The 17,791-nt window shown below is 36.4% G+C and overlaps 1 long non-coding RNA gene across 2 annotated transcripts; it reads left to right on the top strand.

The window, feature by feature from the left end:
- Nucleotides 1-7,344: 7,344 nt before the first annotated feature.
- On the top strand, nt 7,345-12,834 carry LOC306852011. 2 transcript variants are annotated; one of them, XR_013782547.1, is made up of 5 exons: nt 7,345-7,533; nt 10,331-10,416; nt 10,737-10,988; nt 11,079-11,129; nt 11,367-12,834. It is a non-coding gene; the product is annotated as an uncharacterized lncRNA (long non-coding RNA). The 2 variants fall into 2 exon arrangements; XR_013782548.1 differs by having other exon boundaries at nt 7,373-7,533; nt 10,334-10,416; nt 11,367-12,832.
- The last annotated feature ends 4,957 nt before the right edge of the window (nt 12,835-17,791 follow it).

Genomic DNA, 17,791 nt, shown 5'->3' with positions numbered 1-17,791 from the left:
CTTTATTTCCACATTTGGTGAATAATAGCCTATTAAACATGTTTTTGAGACGTCAGCTTTTGTAAAAGAGATTTTAAAGGCCGTTTTCAGGGTGTTTATTTAATGCACTAATGCCACAGACTACATAATGTAGAATTATGTTGTATACAGTTTATGCATGTAAATATAAAATGAATAAATATAACACCCTATGCATGCAATAATCATTAAACAAAGATTTCCATCAGTGTTTGACATTAATTAAAACATCAAAAGCATTCTTTTGTAGAATATTACCTTTTTTTTTTTTTTTTTTTTTTTTTTTTTTCAAACATCCGATCTTAAAATAATCATGGTCAAAAGCCACTACATAGCTATGTGCTCCAAGACAGGTAGTTGAGTAATTCTGAAACTTGCTTATGGTCATGTGGAATAAACTCACTCAGTGTGAAGACCTACAGACTGTAAGTATGCAAAAAGCTTTCAGTAAATCATCTTTAAAGTCGTTATCTATTGTCTAATCTCTGGTACTTCATTATTAGTCCTAATTGCACATTTCTGTCTTTTTTTTATTTTATTTTATTGTAGAATCACAATCATGAATGGTGTAAATGCTGTGCAGCTGTTCATTCTGCTTTGTGCCTTTACTGCTGTCTGTCAAGCTGGTGATGATGGTAAGAGACTGTGTGAGATTTTTGGAGGAGGACAACATATAAGATAATGTAAAGCATTGCACAACAGTAAAGGAAATTCATTATGGCCAGGGAGTAATACATGTAATTAATGTGTTTATACAATCAAGCTCTTCTTTTCAGAAAACAATGTTCATATACTGAAGAAAAGTTCAGCATTACATGTAAAGTCAAGACTGCTGGATCTTGTGGTTTTCAGCTGTGTAGGATTTCAGTAAAATAAACATTCAGATTTTAGTTTTTCAAAGAAAGTGATTGGAGAAATAAAACTTAAATCTTTTTAGATAACTGGTATCAATCTCATAAAGGTTTGCTATATAATTTGTCAAGTCTTCTTGGGTAAATGGAAAACCTACTTAAAGAGATTGCTCCACATAATTAAGCGAGTCACATGCAGTTCTCATAGAGTATGGGGAGGACGAAAGATCTTTCTGAAGGTGAAATGCCTTTTGCAAGACGTTGCACTGTTTCATGCAAGAAAACAACTAATATTTTGTGAAAACTGAATCGAGATTATTGAACTGTCAAAAGATTTTAGAGCACAGTAGAACACGGTCAGGTTAAGTCATATTAAAAAGTTTCTGCCAAACAAATTATTTGCATCAAAAAAAAAAAAAAAGCCACCGTTGAGCAGTACAACATGCCGCTGGTGTCTCTGGAGTCTCAGGTGCGCATGAAGCTGAATTTCATCCACACTTAACCACAGCTCAGGGTGTTCTGTTAGGGCATCGTCAGCAGCCGTCCATTGAGGGGGATATGTTTTGGAGTTTAGTTAATGTTTATGTTGTGTCTTTTATTGTGTAAATGTTGTTAATCATGTGATTCCCCTCCCATGTGATTGCAGTTATTATATAATAAACATTGTCATTTTTCAGATTTCTTCAGTGTAACCTGTGATGATGTGACTGGATCTGTGGGGAAACAAGTAAATGTCACCTGTAGCATCTTTCACCAGCGCACTGGTTGCTGCATTGTTTCAATATCCAGGCATTTATAACAACTCAATCTCTGCAAAAGAGCTTCCTTATAACTCCTGTGATCAGAGTAACAGCCTCACATGCCGCTACACTCCAACTACAGCAATGACAGAACAATTCAGATTATATTTACAAACAAAGTGTGGAAGGAAAAGGACAGAATTCACTGTGGACAGGTACCATTTATAATACTATTGTTTAAAATTCAACAAATGTTTGCTACTTATTTATTTTCAATCTACTAACAGCAGTTTAAAATCTGTTAACAGAGCTGCTGGAACATGGAACTGATACTGAAGCTCCTGGCAAGAAAGGCATTGTATTTTATTATAGTTATTGATTACTGAGTGCAAATTTAGGGACACAGTTAAGGACACAGATGCTATATTGTTGTTATATAGCAGTACAACTACTTGCTATTTTTGTATAATGTTAATGTTGGTATTTTTACCATGTTTAAGTATAATTGTTGATAATTGTTTTCTGTTCCGAATTACTACAAAAATAGAAACTGCTCTTCCGCTACTTGTCAGAAATATCTTTAATATCAAGCTCCAGAAATAAATGACTGCAATGAATATTTAAGGATGCTCAACGTCCAAGAAAGTGTTATTGATTGTGGGTGAGCTTCCAAATAGTGACGTGTCCTAATATGTTTACATTTTATATTAACGAATTCTAAAAAATTCTAAGCACAGCAGAAGTATATTGTGAAGTCTGTGTGAGACGTCCAATAGGATAAAATATTCTTATGTTGGTTTATGATTATTACAGCATTGTAACAGCAATTGAATTCACCAAAAGAGATTATAGACTTTTCTTAATTTTACTATAAAGCTTATCAATCAGGTATTAGAACTGAGGCCTTCGTCATCACTTGTGTGAGCTGTTTCGTCATCATCATCATCATCGTTACGGCAATCATTTGTGTGAGGATGTTCAAAAGCACCAACCCTTCTGGATTACAAAAGAAATATGAAAGAAGTGTTTCTGAAGAACAAACGGTGATGTCAACAAATATTTAGAAAGAAACACTATGAAAACAGTGAAGTTTGTTTCATTTTTCATGTAAACATCATATTACGTGATAAAGTCTAGTTTAAAAAGGATGAACTGTAAAACTCGTGTATTGTATCCACAACGATGGATCAAAATATTGTTCAGTCCAATGAATCAGCCAGTTGTTGGCTATGTTGAGATGATCTGCATCAGATAATAATTCTGCCCTTGTGTTTTCAAAGACTTGAGTGTGTTTGAAGTAAATATTTTGTAAACAGGTTTTTTTTTTTTTTGAGTATTTGCTGCATTGCATATGCCAGTGCATTGACCTGCTGTTTTTAAGCTCACATTATAATCGTATTTATTTACTAAAGTGTCATTAAACTCTAAAGATTGCCTGAAATATATTTTTGTTTTTAATAAACTTCGTCATCAGTGAGGAGTAAGTTATGCCAATGAAAATGATGCAAAGTTAATTTGTGGTAAATGAAGTCTTTTCTGCTGTCAGATGATTATAATGCAATGCATTCTTCAGACAGCAGAGAGCGTGTCCTGCTAAGATAAAATCAACTGTCTTCGAACAACATGAAACTCTTTTATAAGCAGCACCTGTATGTACATAAACACATCTTGTATTTGTTCTGAGATGAATATATGCATCATTTTGTTGATCAAGTGTCGTTTGATGACTCTTGTTGGAGGATTGTTACTTGTTTAATATTCTAAATGAGAACAAAACTGATATTGTTATAAACTGATAAAATGATGTTTTTGTTCTTTAAGTTCTGTATGGTGTTTCTGTAATCTTTCTTGTCCTGGTGTTTGACGGTTAACTTGTATAGTTCTGTAAGGACCGTGTTTGTGCAGCCTCTCTTTTTCTTCTATAATGAAACACCAACATATTACCCATGTGAAGTTATTGATTGTGTTTTAAAACAGCACTAATTTTGGAAGAAGATTTATCCTAATATTACAAAATTCTTCATTTGACAATTAGTGATGCTCTACTTGATTTCCACACTGTGTGAATTATTAAAATATTTTTTGAGGGGTCCGGTTTTGTAAAGGAGTTTCAAGGTCATTTTCTGGATGTTTAGTGTATACACTGACACAACTGACTGTGATTATCATTATCATACCTACGCATATGATGTATACTATGCAATGATGGCTTTTGGACTGATTCCCTTTCACATGACGCCAAGATTTTCAGCCCAGTGTAGCTAAACAAATGGAAAAAGATGGGCAAGACACGGATTAATGAACAATTCTACTCTATGACAAAATAATGAATTCAAGACATTTTAAATGCATGTTTATTACAGTGGAATTCCCCTTAAAGCAACATGGAAACACCTTGCTCGAGACTCAATGGTGGAGGCTTGTATTTGAGATGATGGAAAATTTTTGACAAGCTGCATTCATATATTGACATGTGGTTCAACGACTCAGTGACGCAATCCATTAGAAACTTTGATGAGTAGAGGGAGAGATTTTGCAATGACAGATTCTCTCAAGTGTTTAGCAATGAATTCAGTTTTATGAATATAAATCACTCCTCACAACGTGTGTTGTTCAAAAGCAGCTTTACTAAAAAAAATGTGCCGTACAAAGAGGAAAATATCCCTATTGTGTTCAGGTATGCAATATTAAACTGAAGCAACAGCACTGCCTTCAGCCTTTGGATGGAGGTCATGCGTACAGCTGTAACATGGAGAGGTAGAGCCAGGTATTAAATGTTCTTGACATATTAAACAGATTAATAAGCAGATTCTGATAACCAAACTGGACGTGAGCCAATCTTCACGATTTCTTTTATGCATTGGAATGGCGTTTGGTCTTTCATTATCATTATGGCATGAAGGGGAAATCTGTAACATCACTGACTCTGGTAAACATCTGTCTATTAAGATCCATCTGGTTGAGCCATGTTGAAAGTGAAAGTTTAGTAGTTTAGAATATATAGGCTCGTGTGAGCAGCAGAGAGAGAGTCAGAGTGGAACGAACTCAGATGGTGAAGACAAACAGACTCCAGGTGAGCAATAACTGTCTGTTTTATGTTTTATGTTTTATGTGATTTACACATTTTGCAGATATTTCAAAATGCCTAAGACTAGAGAAATCGTATATTCTTAGACCTGAAGTATACTGTGATAACTGTGGGTACTGTGTAATTATCCTGTATTAGATTAAATGCAAGTCATCTAAAGCTGCATTAGATGTTGGTATGACGCATAAAAAAAAAAAACATTTAAGAATAGAAAACCAAAAAAAAAAAAAAAAATCATTATTTAATCACCCTTGGGACATTTTAAACTATTTTAAAAGCCATAAAAGTTGTCCATATGGATTTTTTATATATATATTCCTAATAGGATTGATTTAATCCAATCAAACTTTTGCTGGTATGTTGACATTTCTTCTGAGCTTTCAGTAAATCTTCCTCTATCTCTATCTTCTCTCTGATCTCTAGCACTTCCTAAATTAAGTTTCATTTCTGATGCAAATGTCTGTCGTTTTTCTATTGTAGAATCACAACCATGAATGCTGTAAATGCTGTGCTAGTGTTCATTCTGGTTTGGACTTTTACTGCTGTCTGTCAAGCTGATAAAGGTGAGAGAATAAACTTCACCTAGAATGTGTGTGAGATTTTCACGAGATTTCAAAAAATCATTTAAACAGATTTTTATTGTTGTGTATTAGTGATTTACGTTGTTATTTTTCAGATATCAGTGTAAGCTGTGATGATGTGACTGGATCTGTGGGGGAGGAAGTAACTCTCACCTGCAGCGTCTCGCTGCAGAGAAATGAGTGCTGCATCAGAAATAATACATTTAAATATAATGATTTGACAATCTGTGCACAAGAGCTTCCTAAAAACCTCTGTAAATGGAGGAAAACCTTCACGTGCAGCTACACTCCACCTACAGCTGTGACAGAACAATTCAGTTTCTTTGTGCAGGCGACCTGTGGATGGAATAAAACTGAGTTCACTGTGGACACAACAGGTGCTGGATATACTTTAATATTCTCGATCATAGTGAAGTAAATCTTTGCAAATGTGCATTTGTTCAATCTACTAACAGTGGTTTAAAAACTATTACCAGAGGCCATTAAGCTTGAAAACGATAAGACTCCTGAAAGTTATTATATATTTAATATAACTATTGATTATTTCTTCAGGTTACTTAAGACATATGAAGCCAGAAAACCCATCAAGAATATCTCCACCAGAGACAGCAGCGGGTCTTGGATCCAAGGATACTGCTATGTTTGTGAGCGGTTTCACCATCATCCTCATCCTCCTCATCATCTTCATAATGACAATCATTTACAAAACAAAACTAAACTCCACTAAAGTTTCTGGATCCTAGAACAAGATGTTTCTGGGCCTCAGACATGATGAGGACAACAGCGATCATTCAGAAGATGTGATATAATAGCACTGACTCAGCAGCACGCAACTAATGAGTTTTGCTTGATTTTCCCTGTGGTGCTCATGAAAGACACAAGCTTTAATTATATACCATATTATTATATGCTTTTATTATATATTTTATTATATTTTTTAACTCGTTTCATGTTTTATATTGATTTCTGTGAAATGTATGTTTAATAGGGTTGCAAAGGGGTGGGAAATTTCCGGAAACTTTCCAAAAATCCCAGGAAGATTCCAAACATTCCTGGAAAGTTTCCAAGATTTACTGGAAATTTTCTAACTTTTTGCAACCCTAATGTTTAATCATATGGCAGAAGATTTAGAGGCATTAAGAGACACTAATTGGCAAAATAGTGAAACCCAAACTGTTTTTTTTTTGTTGTTGTTTTTTTTTTTCTCTCTAACTTTCAGGGAATGCCTACAAAGAATGTCAATTTTGTACTTGGTAAATGTTAATATAGTTTATATAAGGAAATAATTTTTTATTCTTATTATTCTGCACATGGAATTGTCTAATAGTGTGAACAGTGTGGTTTTATACAGCGTCTTATTTTTTATTTTTATTTTTTTAAAACTCTGAAATAAATAAAGACTTGTGATACTCTCTAAAGATGAATATCTGGATCCATCATATACTGATAGGTAAGTTTTAAACTAGTAGCGTGTGAAAAGTACAGAGAGCTGATCTTTATGTGTGCATTATTTGTGTAAGACAAGTTACAGTACATGAACTTATTCTGCATGAAATCTTTTTTTTTTTTTTTTTTTAATGGAAGCGATTTAGACATAGAATGATTTTAGTGGCTTAACTGTTGTTTCTGGGTGATCTATAGTTATAGTTGGTTAAGTTTAACTTATTTACCATTTCTTTTCTGCAAGATTATCCAAAGAAAGTTTTAGCCTAACATCAAATTCACAGTTATTACTTTGACAACTAGTGATGTATGAATTACATGCACTTTTTAAGAGGTCATCTTTTTAAAATGGGTTTCTAAAAGGTCATTTTCAGGGTGTTTAGTTTATGCACTGAGCCCCAGACTCTGATTATCATTATCATACTCATTCTGTGTTTATTTATCATCCAACTGAGGCTTTTGTACTGATTTTAATAAATTAATAATAAAAAAATAAACTCATGCTTATTACAGTGAAATCCCTCCTAAAGCAACCTATTAAATCAAGCAGATTCTGAGTACCAGCTCTATGAGCCAATATCTCTGGACTATATTTGACAGCCTTGGACGTTTGGCAGCTGGTCATCACTGTGGTGTGTAGGGGAAATGTGCAGATTAGCAACAGCACCAATTGCTGGTCAGAAACACAAACTGTGTGTCCCACTGTAGTTGAGTAGGCTAATGTTGAAAGTCAAAGTTTAGTAGCCTTTATTTATGCGCTCTTGAGAGTCAGATTGGAATAAACTCAGACGGTGAAGACATACAGACAGCAGGTGAGCAATAACTCTCTCTGAACACGACAAAATTGCATTTATATTTACTAATCCATAACGCGCAACTGAAAGATTTTTTTCATCGCGTTTAATTTCTGTCGTGGCGCTGTGGATTAACCGGATAAACGCATGTTTCATTCTGTGCTCTTGTAGGGGTGTGTTATCTGCGTTGTGTTGTGTCTCAAAACACCGAAATACCATCACATCCTTATTTATTGGCTCATTTATGATCTGTGCAAGACATAACAGGCATTTGAGGACTTGGGCAGCAAATAATGACTTGACTTGGATGACGAAAGGCACTGTTTTCCGACAAATGTTTTACAAAGACCCACTGAGTGACATGAGATTGGAAAAGAAAGACCTCTAAAAAGCATGAGAACTCATGTGGCACTGTTTCAGCAACAATTGCCAACTCTTTCAGACTTCCATGCTTAGCTAAAAACTCAAGAGTAATTACAGATTGAACCATTTTGATTGAAAAGTTGAGACACAAAAATAATACCATTTAAAAAAAAAAAAGAAGAGAGATTTGTGTTTATACAGTAGATTCTTGTTATTCCAGATTAGATATGAGTGAGGTGTAAAATTGTGTTTAAAAATGAGGGACCAAGCTAATAACATTTGCCTATGAAAAAGAGATGATTTGACAGGGATTTTCATGATGTTATATAGTTACAGATGAATAGGAAATAGTGATAAATTTGACTATTAGCTTTTTGTGTGGTCACCTTTGCTTGAAGGGAGAGTTACATTAGTGTCCCGCATCAGCAGTGAGCGCAGCTGAAGAGTTCTGCTTCAAATACACTCAATAAAGCAAAAGTAATTACCATGAATGTGTCTGGGGGGGGGAATAGTAAGGATTCGCCATCTCCTCGTTAGACGTGCCTTTAGAAAGAAGTGCATCTTCACGGATAATGATTGTATTAAATAGTTTTTGTTTCCGTTTTTATTTATTTCGTTAAGTAGTAATTTAAAGCTTTCTATAGATATATTTATCATGTCTGTGAGGCATGTGTTCGCTGACTTGAGGTTCATTTTTGTGAAGCGCTCCTCTTCAAGATAAAAGCACGATGTTTTGTTGATATTGTGAGTGCACACAAATAAAAGTAGACCCTTTACAGTTACGAATGATGTATTACTCTTACCTTTATGAGAAAAAATTATGGCGTAAATTGTTTCCATTGAAAAAAAAATGTAATTGATTGCGCCGGCGCCTCCATGTCCTGCGCTTTAGCTTCTACTCTCCGCACAAACTACTGATGCAGCGCACATTTATCTAGGTTTAACGTTTAAACATTGTTATATGCTTGAACTGTTTTAGTGTATCTATAGATTTTATTTTAGGCAAGTCATGATGATTTGAGAAGGCTAAATTTATCAAACATAAGCTATGATCAGCCTACAGGTCTGCCGCTGGCCACTTAGTCGTTACTTTAAGAAAGAAAAAGCTTGTTTAATTAACACAAAATGCTCAAGGTTTTTTCTAAATGAACTTATTAAAAAGCCGGAACGAAATATAAACGCTTTGCCATTAGGGCAGGGGTCTAGTACATTTTGTCATGTTAGAATGTTAAGTTCTACTTCTGTAGATATTTTGGTGAAAATAACTCAAAAGTATTACAGGAGTCATGCAACGCATTACAATTCCGAGACAGTAATATTGTAAGGTAAGGAATTACTTTTAAATAACAGTAATACGTAATCTGTAATGTATTACAGTTGCATAACTTGCACAACACTGTATATATATATATGTATTTATGTATGTATATATGTGTATATATATATATGTATGTGTATATATATGCATATATACATATGTGTGTGTGTGTGTGTGTGTGTGTGTGTGTGTATATATATATATATATTGTGACGAGTCGGCTGCCTCCCCCCTGTCCATCATCACCACCCCGTCCCATATTCGCCGCCCTTCACCAGGCTCCCGACAGGAGTGGGTGTGTGAGAGAGGAGGGGCGCTGAAACAGCCAGGGCTGGCGGCGTGTGATGAGGCGCACCTGACGTGAATAGAGCCTCATCACCGCCGCCGTTAAATGCCGAACGCGCCTCTCCTCGGGAGACCGGTCTCTTCCCGTGCATGCACGCTGGTGTCCTCGTGGGTCCAGGAAGGGAGCGTCGAGGAGGACTGCCGCACCCGTTAGGCGGCTGACGGGCTAGGATGCCGAGCCGCCGAGTCCCCCAGAAGTGCCGGGACCCCGAAGATGGACGAAGCCGCACCAGAGACGCCGCCGCCACTCGCTCCCGGCCCCGAGAGGGGAGCGCGTGCGGCCACCGGACTCCGCCCCTTCCCTGGACCCTTCCCTCCTGAACACTGCCCTCCTGCACAGCCCCGCAGCACGACGAGGACACCAGATCCCCGTTTATTTTGGACACTTTTCCCCCTTTGGACACTTTATTTTGATATATTGTTTAATAAAAACCTCTCCGAGGCTTGACGCCACGCCCACTGTGTCTGTCGTTGGCTCCTCCCGCCACAATATATATATATATATATATATATATATATATATATATATATATATATAAATAAAAGCCATCTAAAGATGCATTAGAAGATGCTGGTGTTTCTTGAAGCATCAAGTAGTTCATGAAACCCCCAAAAACGAAACTGTCATTTAATCACCATTTGGGGTGCTTATTTTATCAGCAAACTTTGCTAAGTAATTGTTGACATTTCTACTGAGCTTTTCAGCTATCTTCTCTCTATCTCTAGGACTATTATTAGTCCTAAGTTAAGTTTCACTTCTGTTGCAAATTTCTGTCATTTTATTTTCAGCAGAATCAAAACCATGAATGCTGTAAATGCTGTGCTACTGTTCATTCTGGTTTGGACCTTTTCTGCTGTCTGTCAAGATGATAAAGGTAAGAGAATAAACTTCACCTATATGAATGAGAATTTTGAAGAGGAGCTAAATCTGAAATGGTGAAATATAATGAAAGAATGATCAAATCTGATTAAAATGCACATGATTAAAAGAGAGGATGAAGTTACAGTCTCTGCTGTATTCTGCTTTTAGAAAATAAATAGTGAAGTTAACATTCATAATAAAAAAAATATATATCTGACTCTCCCATGGCTAGGGAACAATTCCTACATAATGCAGTGTTTTTTTATTTATGAACAGGTTCTCTAATGAAAGTCACTTTATATTTATCATAACATTCGTTATTTTATTTTTCAGATATCAGCGTGAGCTGTAAGGAGACTAAATCTGTGGGGGGAAAAATGTTAAACTGCAGAGTCTCTCTGCTAATAAAAGCATGCTGCATTAAAAATTATATGTTTAAATATAATGACTTCTGCAGAAAAGTGCTTCCTAATAACTCATGTGAACGCGATAAAATCTTCACATGCAGCTACCCTCCAAATAAGACAACGACTGAATTTTTTGTTCAAGCGTCCTGTGGATGGAAGTCCACTGTGAACATAACAGGTACTGCATAGTAATATTGTTGTTCGGAAATAAATGAATCTTTGTAAATGTACATCAATCTACTAACAGTGGTTTTAAATCTTTTAACAGAGACCCTCAAACCTGAACTCCTCACTGAAGTTATTACTCCTGGAAAGACAGGTATTATTCTATTATAGTTATTGATTACTGAGCTCCAGAAAACGCTTTTAATCTCTTGTCAACACATTTATAATTTTAAATCACGTGATTTTAGTGTTCAAGGTCTTAAAAGGGAAATTGATGTTTGACTATGGCTTCTAAATTGTTTCAAAAAATCATCAACAGATTCTCTGATTGGCTGAAGTTGAGTTTATTATTTAAACACTGTCATAAAACATTTCAAACTCATCTTTCCAGAGGAACCTGCCTGGGACGTATCCGAAACATCTGAACGGAAGAAAGCAGAAGGTCGTGGATTTAAGATCGCCATCATCACTGCTGTTATAAGCTGTCTCATCATCATCATAATGCCAATCATTTACAGAATCACACAAAAACACCCCAAACAAAAAAGGGCATTTCTGGTTTACAGACATGATGAAGACAACAGCAATCATCCAGAAAATGTGATATAATAGCACTGACTCAGCATACCAAATATTTTTTTTTTTTAATTTTCACGTCGTGCTCATGAAAGACACCAGCTTTATTTGAACTCCAGTAAACTACTCACTGCTGAACTATATAACTGCCAGACCTCTGTCGTGTGTGTCATGTGTTCATGCCTCTTGTGCCCTTATTTGGTTTGTTGCCTGTCCTGTCCTTGTCCTAGTTTATTTGTGTCTAGCCGTGTCTGTCTCATTATCCTGAGTATTTATAGTCCTGTCTTTTCAGTGTTATGTCGTCTGGTCTGCTCGTTACTTCCCGGTGTTTCCTCTGTGTAAGCCTTGCCTTGTCCTGCCATGTCTTGTCCTGTGTTGAGTAAAGACTATAATTTGGAGTTACATCCCTGTCTCCGTGTTCCTGTGTCCTCCCTGCTGTGTGCACCGTGACAGTACCTCTGGTTGCAGATTTCAAAACACAGTTTCTGTTTTATATTGATTTCTGTGAAATAATGGTATATTATAGATCTGTTTGATCATTGTAGCTATTTATTGTTAATATTCTGCACATGCAGTTTTCTAATAGTGTGAACAGCAATGCTTTGTAGAGTGTTTAATTGGTTTAACAAGTTAGCAACTCAAAGACTTCTGATAGGCTACTCTTATATCTGGCACATGTTTTTTTTATCACATGTTGAGTAGGGCAGACCAGGAATCTGGGTGAAATGATCCCACAGCTCACGTACTTTGTATTCAAATCCAGTGTAGCATTTGAGTTCATAACAAACATGGATCATTATCATATATAGATCATATGAAACTTAATTTTTAAAGAGGACCTTAATGTACATAAACTTCTCATTTGCATCTTGTTCTAAGGTGTATATATATATATATCATCCATTGCTGCTTTATTATTCTAAATGAAGATAAAACCGATATTGTTATAAACTTATAGTGAAGGAAACAATACATTGTTTTGTTCTCTTTTGTTCTTTGAAGTTTGTTTATTCTTGCACTTTGTTCTTGGTCTTTTGTATATGGTTCGGTTGTATGAAGATCTGTACAGACCGTGTTTGTACAGCCTCTTTTTCTTCTATAATGAAACACACCAAACTTCCCATGTGAAGTTACTGATGGTGTTTTAGTAGCAGATAAAACAGTGAAATTCACTTCATATGAAGTTTAAATATGGAAGAAGAAAGATTTAGTCTAATATTGGACAATTATGCTTCCCACATTGTATGCATTAGCCTATATTAAACCACTTTTTAAAAACGGTCAGCTTTTGTAGATAATTTTCAGGGTGTTTATGCAGTGCACTGGTGACACAGGTTTAACTCAAACTGACTATGATTATTATACTTGTTAGATCATGCCTCCACACCAAATAATTAAGATCCAGCGGACACCAGATGCTGTCCGAAAATATCTGTTTGGTCCGGTAACTGGACAGCTAATCAGCAAAATTGTCTAATACCCAAAACCTGTTAACAGCAAGTCTTGTCTCAAACTCTAGCCTACACTCTAAAAAATGCTGGTTTATGTACAACCCAGCGTTGAGTAAAATATGGACAAACCCAGCGATTGGGTTGTTTTCCACCAACCTTCTGGGCGGTAATCAAACTGCTGGATCAAAACATCCCAATTGCTGGGTTTGTCCATATTTTGCTCAATGTTTAAAACTGCGAAGAGCAGTAGCAGGAGATGAAGTGTTGATAAAAAGGAGCAGATTTTATTGAATAATCCTAGTTTATTTTAGTGCTCAGACTTTGTCTGACCAGCACAAATCCAACAAATAGTGTTATATCAAAATGCTTCACAACAACATAAACCATAAACCTTGAATTTCCATAAACATTCCCTCATATCTCTTATTCATGAAGACAAACAGGTTGCTCTCTTGAAGCAACACGCAGTTTGCAGTTAATGATCCTTCAAACTCCAAATAAATATTATGATTTATCAACCAATTGAGGACTGACTTGGACGGATTCCCTGCCACGTGACACAGAGAGTTTGAGCCCAGTGGAGATAAACAAATGGAAAACGGTGGGCGAGAGACAGACATCAATTAACGTGTCTACTGATTGACAAAACAATGAGTTCAAATCATTTTAAATGCATGATTGTTACAGTGAGAGCACCCTACAGCAACATGGGAAACACCAGCTTGAGGCTCAACGGTTTGTAAAAGGTTTGTCAAAGGCTTGTATTGTTTGTAATGATGTCATGACGGAAAAATTAATAAAAACTGCATTCATGTTTTGACACATGGTTTAACGGCTCATGTGCCTGTAGAGGTGATGCAATACATTAAAAACTTGTTTACCTTTGATGAGGAAAATATTTTGTATTAATAAGCAGGTTCTCTTGGGTCACTGATGAAAAATATATGTATTACTTTCTGTAGATCAGGTCATGATTTTTCTACACATTTCTAGGACTTTGACTCTACTATTAGATTTGACATGTTTTTCAGTAGCTGATGCTGACGCTGATATCAGACAGTGATGTACAAGACTGTCTATAATATATGCAGAGATACATATTCTCTGCAAACTGCACCCGTTTTTTGTTTTGACATCTTTTGGGGAGTTTAAGCAAGTCAAAGGAACAGTCATTTGCCCGTTTTTCCTCAAACTATAGAACAAGTCACAATGGCGTGGGTTATTTTAGGCTCAACCAAGCTTTTATGCTTGGGCTGTTCCTCTGAAACATGACGCAGAGAGTTGGATGCCGATGGGGTGAAGGAATGCACAAATGTTGGCAAGACACAGTGGTACTTCTGCTACTGCATTGCAAATCAATGCAGTTGAAATAAATGCATGCTTACTTCAGCGAAAGTCACCCTAAAGCAACATGGAAATAACTCACTTGAGGCTCAACGGTGGGGGAATATTTTTACTGCATTCACGTGGTTTAACGACTCAGTGTGCATTTAGAGGTGATGCAATCCATTAAAAACCTGTTTGCCTTTAATGAGGGAGCGATTTCGCAATGACAGGTTCTCTCACGGGTGGATAAGTGTTTATCAAGTGAATTCAGTTTTCTATATATAGCACTTTTAACAATGCATGTTGGAGGTAACGAATTACACCTACTCACGTTACTGTAGTTAAGTAGTTTTTTGGGGGGTAGTTTTTTTGAGTATATTTTTAAAGCTGTATTTTTACTTGTACTTAAGTACAAATTAAGCAAAATAATCATTTAAATCATAGATCGTTATGGAGTAAGCCCAATTTGAATTGATACTCAAACCTTTGATGGCATTTCAGTAGCCAATAAAGATATCTGACCATAAAAGCCCTGATATCTGAGCCGATGTGGATCCAACCCCGTCCCCTGGATCTTTGTTCTGCAGTGAGGGGCTAGCAGCTTTTGAAGAGCTGATCCGACAGTGAGGGAGCTCAGCGTAACTGGAGTCAAAGTTTGGAGAAACAAACTACATGGTAGTGTTATCATAAATATCTATATTTTGATACCGATACTGAAAAATCTGACACGGTCCCATTACTAATTTTCCACAGTATACGTTTATAGCCTGGCCTACTACCTCTCCTCTCTGACAGCGAGTTTGACGTGTCAGTTACAGAGTCTGAATATCTGCGCGGGATTGCAGGTTTTCCGCATAATTTTAACCATTCCCACGCAAATGTGGCAAGCGCTTTATTGTAACACAGTCATGTAATAGCAGAAAACTGGATGCCAGCTCTCAAATAGGCCTAAATTTTATACAAATGAACTGCCTGCCTGTCCTTTCTCTCCGATATTGCTTGTGCGCACACAGACTGTGTGCAATCGCGATCTCTCCGTGCTTTTATAGTAGAAATTATTCATCTTTGCTCCTAGATTAAACTTTGTCAAAAGTTATCATTCAGAATAGATCCACGCCTGACCGATGAAAATCATACTGGAAATTTTATTGACTGTAAGTGAAACGCACCAGAAAGTCTTTCAATATGAAAGATGGAACTTTAATTTCTTTACAATGTAAGTTTATGCTAGAAATGTTTTGGAATGGGATATTTGTATGATTTGTACATATAAATATCCTAGTCTGTCTAAGACTTAGTTCACACTGCAGGTAATCACACTCAGATCGGATTTTTTGCTGAAATCCATTTAAATGCGACTGCCATCAGTCTCATGTGTGAACCATATACGGCCCTGAAGAAGATGTGACGTCAGACGCAGCGCACCGTGTTTGCGGAAATAAAAATGGATGCTGCTCATGTTAGCGTGTGTTTAGCTATTTTTAAGTTAATGTGCAATCGGAGCCTAAATAACGAAGTCTGCCATTGTGATTTTAATCTTCCCGCCTCTTCCAGCTCAGAATTGTGACATCTGTCACATTTCAATGAAGTAAAAATCGCATGCGACATGGCCATTCAGACTGAAGTCACATTGCAAAACATAGGATATGTATCCGATTTAGGACCACATATGAAAGTGGTCTGGGCCTGATTAAAAAAAAAATCGTATTTGGGCCACTTTAGCCTGCAGTGTGAACTAAGCCTAACTGCATCCCTATTGTGCAGACATTACAGGTCAAAGCCATCTGATGTTCAATTTATATAAATAAATAACATGTATGGCTCTTAAATCACTGCTTATAAAAATTCAGTGTTGTCATATTTCGAGTACCTCAACTGAATTGAGGTCATTTGTTTTAGAATTTTATTACTGACTGTGTACTTGTTTTTTTGTAAATTCAGTTCAGTTTGAAATCAAATTTGAAATCAAGCTTCTTTGCTGTAAGCTTTTGCAACAAAGTTACCCTGTTTTAAATACACAAATACACAGAATGAGCAAATGTTTAAGGCTGAGATTTTTATAATGGTAATTAATCAATGTTTATATGTAGGCCTGTTTACATGTAAATAAAAGCCTATATTAAAATCTGTTCATCATAAAGTGAACGTGTCTTTTTTAGAAGACTTGGATTAAACCACTCAAAGCTTGAAATAATGTTTGCCTTGATAAAATGGCTGGACAAGACAATTTGAAATATTAAAATATCTATCTAAAATATGGCAGTATACAGTATGTGGTAGATTTGCCAATGGTATTGAAAATGAAGAAGTCGTCATGAAATCAAAAATGACCCTACTTATTTTTTTAGTGCACATGACTAGTCTTGTGGTGAATAATTAAACCGTGCAAGTCAATACACCGGGAAAAAAATAGTCTGCCCTCATAATATTTAATCAAAACTGAAAATTTGGTTCTGCTCTGGAATGGCGTTCTTGCTCTGATGACGTCAGTTTGATGGCTTGGGGAGAATCCTCTTGTTAAGTCTGACGTAAGGGCTGCTGTTTCCGGGTCCATGTCTCTACTCATTTCATTTGAGAATACTATCTCAACAGACATTTATGAGCGCTATTTCATTAATATTACATATTTAAGCTAAGTATTCAAAAATTAGCTGGGCACACTAATATTTTAGCTCAATCACTGTCAGGCCATCTGGATTTTCAGTATGGAGATAAAGGTTGGGGTTATAATTTTTCAGTATTACATGCATCGTGGGTGTATATTAGCACAGTTTGTTGTTTTCTTGGGGCATCTGGAAGAGCGTTAGGACCCAGAAGCGAAGATATGAATATTAATATTTTTTGGTAATTAATTAAATATTGCCGCTAAAAAGTAAAAAAAGTTGTGACGTATTGTCAAGTATGGTGACCCATACTCAAAATTGGTGCTCTGCGTTTAACCCATCCAAGTGCACACACACAGCAGTGAGTAGTGAACAAATGCACACACACACACACACACACACACACCGTGCACACACACAGCAGTGAACACACACACACCGTGAACACACACCCGGAGCAGTGGGCAGCCATTTATGCTGTGGCACCCGGGGAGCAGTTGGGGGTTCGGTGCCTTGCTCAAGGGCACCTCAGTCGTGGTATTGAGGGTGGAGAGAGCGCTGGACATTCACTCCCCCCACCTACAATCCCTGCCGGCCGGGGGCCCGAACCCGCAACCTTTCGATTACGAGTCCAATTCTCTAACCATTAGGCCACGACTAGTAATTTGAGACAAGTAATTTGTATTTTTACTTAAGTACCGTTTTGACACCAGTACTTTTACTTGTAATTGAGTATTATTTCAGCAATGTAACAGTACTTGTACTTAAGTACAAATTTGCAGTACTCTTTCCACTGGTTGTGTGTATAACTTACCACTGGTTGTGTGTATAACTATAGCATAATGAATGCAGACAGTTAA

This window comes from Barbus barbus (genome assembly GCF_936440315.1).
Source record: "Barbus barbus genome assembly, chromosome: 32".
NCBI lineage: Eukaryota > Metazoa > Chordata > Actinopteri > Cypriniformes > Cyprinidae > Barbus > Barbus barbus.
This window is presented reverse-complemented; position numbering and strand designations above follow the sequence as displayed.